Source organism: Palaemon carinicauda, chromosome 5 (assembly GCF_036898095.1).
Source record: "Palaemon carinicauda isolate YSFRI2023 chromosome 5, ASM3689809v2, whole genome shotgun sequence".
NCBI lineage: Eukaryota > Metazoa > Arthropoda > Malacostraca > Decapoda > Palaemonidae > Palaemon > Palaemon carinicauda.
The window spans coordinates 132,869,848-132,877,347 of NC_090729.1; the positions used below are offsets into that span (position 1 = coordinate 132,869,848).

The following is a 7,500-nucleotide window of genomic DNA, read 5'->3' on the forward strand; positions in this document are numbered from 1 at the left end:
CTGTAATATGTGTATGCAATGATTGATTTATCATTATAGATGTATAGAACCGTTGAATAATACTGTATATTGTACGCTTTTCATGACTGTCTTCTACTCTAAATTGAGTACTTATCAATAATAGGGGACCGTAATTAACAAGTATGGTTATCTATACATTTAAGGTGAAAAGCGATGACAGATAATAATCCTCTTAAGTTGGAGATTATATAGTTCTTTGTTATCCTTCCTTCTCTTGTTTATAGTTTTTGTGAGTACGCTGTTACTGCATCCGTTTCTAAACTACCAATAGTAAACTTTTTCTGGTGCGATTTCTCGTGAATAAAGGTAACATTTCGAAATTTCTGGGCAAAGTACTCTGTTATATTAATAATAATATTTTAGTCTAGAGTTCTTTCCATGGCCAAAATTAAAGAAAACATTTTTTATAATCAAATATGAATATAAATCAAAAGTATTTCATCAAAGGTTGCCTTCAAGGAGTCCTTGAAGGCGTAAGGAGGGAGAGAAGTCCAGGTAAAATCAATCTCGGTGTTGACATCGTCACTGTAAGGATTGACGAAGATTTTATTGACAGGTGTCATGTGATCAATAGAGTCTGTAAGGAATATGACAGGTGTCACTTAGCCACCTGACAGGTGACAAATTGTTTGGCACGTCAATGTGCCATCTGAGAGGTAACAGACTTGTGTGTGTCGCTTGTCCGTCAGGGACTTAACAAGTTGTTGTACTATCTGAGTGAGTGACGGGTTCTATCATAGTTAAATGAGTATATAAGTGTCTTGAGTAATGCACGTTTTTCTTTATATTGATTTTTTGTTGACGTGTGTTTAGTATGACGATAGTGTTAAGGGAAAAGATTTCTTTTAAGCATCTTTATACAGATTTAAAATAAACGGCAATTTTAATCGGAAATTCTCCGTAAAAATATACTGTTCTCAACCTTGAGTAAAATACCAGCGTCTGTAAATTTTACCTGACTTTATTATATTTTACCTTACTTTATTATATTTTACCGGTTGGTGTCCTTAATATCACTCCTTTACGTCAATATATCCGTTTTTGAAACAGTAAAAGCCCGGGAATAAATGTTGCCAGGCATTTCTAATGCAAATTTTTAACAGTGTATTTCAATTAGTCTGTGAGTACTCTTAGCTTTGATTTATATTCGGAATTATGCTTTGGTATATCAATTGAAAAATATAAGACAAATTCGTATTTGGGAGCTGCAAAGCAACACCAATAAAGGAAAGGAAATTAGGAATGCTTTTTCTTCTATGAATGTTGTTCTTCTGGTCCCTCGTGTGTTATAAAAAAATACTATAATCTTGCTAGGAAAAGTTTTCTGCTCTCATTCCCTATTCGCCTCGAATGCTTTGTTGTTATCATTGGTAGGGATGTAGAATACCAGATTTATCTAATTATTATTATTATTATTGTTATCTTTATTATTATTATTTTATTATTATTATTATTATTATTATTATTATTATTATTAATTATTATTCCTTCCTTTTAATTAATTCACTATTATAATGAATATTATATCTAAACATCATGATGCAAATTCGTTTATTCAGAAAACTAATCTTTATTATAAAATATTGCAGCTAATAAAAATTATAGATAAAAAAAGAGTACTTTAAATAATTATCTTGGTATTTATTATTTTGGTTGAAACAAAGAAATGGTTGCGAACTTGAAATAAATGCAAGGTTAAAAAAAAAAATATCAAGAAAAAGAAGCAAACATTTCTTTAATCCATTACGGCCGGCACTCTGTTGGACACAGAGTAGGTAGTAGGTTGGCCAGGACACCAGCCACCCGTTGAAATGCTACCACTTGAGTGTTATGGGGTCTTTTGAATGTCCAGATAGTACTACATTGGATCCTTCTCTCTGGTTACGGTTCAAAGTTTTTATAGTTTATAAAGTGATATTTATTTTAATATTGTTGCTCTTCTTAAAATATTTTATTTTTCCTTGTTTCCTTTCCTCTCTGGGCTATTTTCCCTGTTGGAGCCCCTGGGCTTATAGCATCCTGTTTTTCCAACTAGGGTTGTAGCTTAGCAAGTAATGATGATAATAATAATAATTTATTTGTAATCAGGTCGATTATTAAGTCGAATATTTCATGTATTTTAGGCATTGCTTTATTTCCATCACCTCCCCCTCTTCTATTGTATAATTTTATAATTTATTAATAAAATAAGTTTAATTGTCATTGTGAGATCTATCCTGTGTTTTGCAGCGTAATGTCCTTTATTTTGACTTAGGGCCTTAAACCCTTTCCATCTCATAGTGAGGTTTATTAGAGATTTTTGTCTTATAAGAACTGAAGGCCTAATAATAATTAATCTTTTATGCCTGATGTCATATTCTTGTGCCGTTCATTTATCTTGCTCAAAGAATTCGCCTGAACACGGTCTCGAACCCTGGAATAGGTTAGAATCTTAATTATCTACTGACTGAGCTCTCTGGGCTTGAGAAAGGTTGGTCATGATAAATTCTTTTCATTTTATTCAGGTTTTAAATTAAACGTTGATAAATGTAAATTCATCTATATAATAACTTTACGACTAATGTTAAAAATCTTACCACTAATGTTACAAAGCTTTACCAGTAATGTTGCTAAAGCTTCTTCAACCGCATTATGTCTTTGGAGAAAGCGTCAGTAAACAGTCTTTTGCGTTTGTCTTTTTTTTTTTTTTTTTTTTTTTTGTGAACTTCTAGTCAGTCGCAATATCTCTCTCCGTTCTGTATAGCTTCAGAGAAGCAGCGTGTTTCTATGCTCACATGTGTCAACCTATGGCACTAAGTCTTTCTTCGTCTATCTCTGAACGTCTTCCATTCTGGCAGACGTTGATTACGGCGCAGGCCATTAATTCTATCTGCCATGTTATCTTTCTCTGTCCTTCAATTTTCCTGCCAGAGAGAAAGCCTTGTTTCGCCTGCATCCGACAGAGGCAGTAAAGGGTCCCAAATGGCACGTCACTCTGAAAGAAACTGATGGGCCATCAGCTGGAAACGAGAAAACTGGACCTCTGTAGTGACATGGTCGAGTGTCAAACGTCCCTTGTTGTATCAAACGTTTTTGCCCCCATGTCCTTCAATAAGAATTAGAAAAGGCATAATTGGAGAAGTGGTTGTAAACTGGTCTAGTTCTTACAGTCTACAATGACGTTTGTCTGTTTTAGGAAATAAGAAAATCCGGTCCATTACATATTAGGTGATAGTGATAAATTTGATATGAATTATGATCTATTCTATGTTTATGATGGCGAGAGTAAATTATAATATTTTGACACTGATGCTTTTCTTTAATAAATAAATAGGATATTATTTAGAGAATCAATAAATTTGAAGCTTACTAATTTTGTCTGCAATGTAATTTGAAAGAAAAGTCGAACGGTTAAGTCCCGACCCAAGGGGCTTTACGTAATCCCTCAACGTAATCCCTCAAAGCTCGTACGTAGTTATTTATCTCCAGTGCTCAGACTTGTATATAAGTCTAGTGATGGTGGAGATTGGTCTGAGGTGAACAACGTTAAGTCCAGATAATTCTTTACTTGACATGCCTGGCAAAAAAAAGTATATGGATAAAATTTTGCATTCTGTTATTATTTATTATTATTATTATTATTATTGATTAATTAATTAATTAATTAATTAATTAATTAATTAATTAATTAATTAATTAATTAATTAATTAATTAATTAATTAATTAATTAATTAATAGTAATAAAAGTATGATATCCTTGCTTAGGGCTGCAAAGAAAGAATGGTGTGCGTGTCGGATGCTTCAATAGAATTAGAATTATCTTGACATCCGAGGCTTTCATATGCCCTTATTAACAGAGTTCATCCAAACGGTTAACAGCTGAATAACTACTTTTTAGTAACTTGGCACCCTTCGTCGCCATCATACTACAGTATCTAGATTTTTATTCGATGGCTATTGCGTTGGATATTACTTGCGGGAGCCTTTGCGCGGTTTAGTGTCACTTATCATTTTGTCTAGGTTGTGCACTTCACACTTTCCTCTTGAAGGTTTAAGGTTTAAAGGCCACTCATGAATGACAGAGATTAGGGGCAGTGACACTGGCCTATTAAGCAAGACAGTGCCCTAGAGACTGGCCGTATGCTGTATACATAGGATCAACGCCCAAGCCCCCTCTCCACTCAAGCTAGGACCGAGGAGGACCAGGCAATGGCTGCTGAGGCCTCAGCAGATACACTATAGGCTCCCCCAAATCCCAATCCTTAGCTCACAAAGATGGTGAGGTTGCAGCGACCAAAGAAACTAACAAGTTTGAGCGGAACTCAAACCCCGGCGTTCACCAGTGAGGGCGTTACCACATCAGCCACCACAACCCTAGAGATCTCCTGTTCTATACCTTTTTCATTTCCATATGGGGTCACTGTATCCTATCAGCTTTTTTGGATGCATCAACGCATAGTTAAAACATCCTATGAAAAGGGATATCAAAAAACCTCTCCAGGAAAATTGTTAAATACTTGAAAGGGTAGGTTTGCAATCTCGTCTGTAGAGGCCAAAGTTGAAAATATCCCTTAAACCCTTCACTGGAGATAATTAGCAATCCTGATCTTCTCTGAAACCTATCTAGTCCCCCCTCCAAAAAAAAAAAAAAAAAAAAAAAAAATCACCTTCACTGGAGATAAGTAGCATTAATAATATTTTCTGAAACTAACTCAGGGCAAAGGTAAGAGTTTATTTTGAGAAAAAGGGATTGTTTGAAACTTTGGAGCTTAACTCTAGAATTGCAGTCTTATTTTTTTTTCTTTTTTTTTTATGAACATTGCTCATGATGGAATCATGTCTGAACTTAAGACGCACTTTATCGGCAGATGCTTGATCTTATAATACTCATTATTGGAAAATAGTTGAAATTTCAGCACCTGATATAGGGAGATATTTCAGCTGGCAATACAAATACTTATCGTTAGGAGATGTTTGAATTGTTAATACTAGTACTTATTATTAGGAAGGGTTTGAACTGGTAATGCTAGTACGTATTGTTTGGAAATGTGAGAATCGTCACAATAAATACTTCTAATTTGGAGTTGTTAGAACTAGCAATACAAATACAGTACGGGTCTAGTATGAGCTGTTTGAAGTGTTAATACAAGTACTTGTTATTGGAAAATTTTTGAGCTGCCAAGACAATTACTTATTTGGAAAGGTTTTAGTTGCCAATACAGATACTACTACTTATTGGGAAATGTTTGAGCGACCAAGACAATTACTTATTTGGAAAGGTTTTAGTGTTCAATACAAGTACTACATCTTATTGGGAAATGTTTGAGCTGCCAAGACAAGTACAGCTACTTATTGGGAAATGTTTGAGCGACCAAGACAATTACTTATTTGGAATGGTTTTAGTGTTCAATACAAGTACTACATCTTCTTGGGAAATGTTTTGAGCTGCCAAGACAAGTACAGCTACTTATTGGGAAATGTTTGAGCTGCCAAGACAATTACTTATTGGGAAATGTTTGAGCTGCCAAGACAATTACTTATTTGGAAAGGTTTTAGTGTTCAATACAAGTACCACTTCTTATTGGGAAATGGTTGAACTGCCATTACAAGTACAACTACTTATAGGGAAATGTTTGAGCTGCCAAGACAAGTATTACTTCTTATTGGGAAATGTTGGTGGCGGCAATTCAAGTAGGCCTACTTGTTGTTGGAAAATGTTTTAGCTGCCAATAAGAGTATTTATTATTGAGAAATTTTTAAGTTGGCAATACAAGTACTTATTATTGAGAAATGTTTGAGCTGCTAATAAACTCATTACTTTTTGGTAGATGTTTCAGCTGCCAATACAAGTACTTATTATTTGGAAAAGTTTAAACTACCAATACAAGTGCTTATTATTGAGAAATTTTTGAGCTGCTAATAAAAAGTACTACTTATTGGGAAATTTTTTAGCTGCCAATACAAGTACTTGTTATTGTGAAAGGTTTAAGCGGCCAATACAATTACTTTTTATTGAGAAATGTTTGAGCTGCTAATAAAGGTACTACATATTGGTAAGTGTTTGAGCTTCCAATACAACTACTTATTACTTGGAAATGTTTAAGCTACCAGTACAAATACTTATTATTGAGAAATGTTTGAGCTGATAATAAAAGTTTTTCTTATTGGGAAATGCTTAGCTGCCGATACAAGTACTTATTATGGGGAAAAGTTTAAGCTACCAATACAAGTACTTGTTATTGGAACATGCTTGAGTTATCAATACAAGTGATTATTATTTGAGGAAAGTTTGACCTGCTAATACAAATATTTATTATTGGGAAACATTTTATCTGTCAATGTAAGTACTTATTGAAAAATGTTGAGCGGCCAATACAAGTACTTGTAATTGAGAAATGTTTGCGCTGCTAATGAAAGTACTACTAATTGGGAAATGTTTGAGTTGCCAATACAAGTACATTTTATTGGGAAAAATTAAGCTGCCAATACAAGTACTTATTATTGGAACATGCTATTGACCTACCAGTACTAGTGATTATTATTGTTATCTTTTTTTTAAATATTTGAGGTACCAGTACGAATCCGTATTATGGGGAAATGTTTGAGCTGCCAATGCAGGTACATATTATTGGGAAAATTTAAGCTGCCAATACAAGCACTTATAATTGGAACATGCTTTTGACCTACCAGTACTAGTAATTATTATTATTATTATTATTATTATTATTATTATTATTATTATTTTTGAAATGTTTTAGCTGCCAGTACAAATGCGTATTAGGGGGGGAGTTTAAGCTGCCAGTACAAGTACTTATTATTGGAACATGCTTATGACCTACCAGTACTAGTGATTATTATTTTTTTTCTTTTAAATGTTTGAGCTGCCAGTACAAATGCGTATTAAATGTTTGAGCTGCCAGTACAAATGCGTATTATGAAGAAATGTTTGAGCTGCCAGTAGAAATGCGTATTATGAAGAAATGTTTGAGCTGCCAGTACAAATGCGTATCAAATGTTTGAGCTGCCAGTACAAATGCGTATTATAGGGAAATGTTTGAGCTGCCAGTACAAATGCGTATTATGAGGAAATGTTTGAGCTGCCAGTACAAATGCGTATTAAATGTTTGAGCTGCCAGTACAAATGCGTATTAAATGTTTGAGCTGCCAGTACAAATGCGTATTAAATGTTTTAGCTGCCAGTACAAATGTGTATTATGGGGAAATGTTTGAGCGGCCAGTACCAGTACAAATGCGTATTATGAGGAAATGTTTGAGCTGCCAATATAAGTGCTTCTTTCTGGGAAATATTCGAGCTGCCATTACATCTACTTATTCTTGAGAAACATTTGAGCTGCCAGTACAGCAACTAAAATTGGGAAATGTTTGATTTGCCAATTCAAGTACTTATTTTTGGGAAATATTAGAAAACCATCATGGGATGCTTTTCTTCTAAGACAATTCGTAGGAAAATTTTGATTCTATAAAACTCATCATTTGGA

At 33.9% G+C, this 7,500-nt stretch overlaps 1 protein-coding gene across 2 annotated transcripts in view; it reads left to right on the plus strand.

Moving 5' to 3' along the window:
* The window catches only part of LOC137641481 (Kv channel-interacting protein 4-like), an 852,695-nt gene that overhangs the window by 119,466 nt on the left and 725,729 nt on the right, over positions 1–7,500 (plus strand). The window lies entirely within an intron of this gene.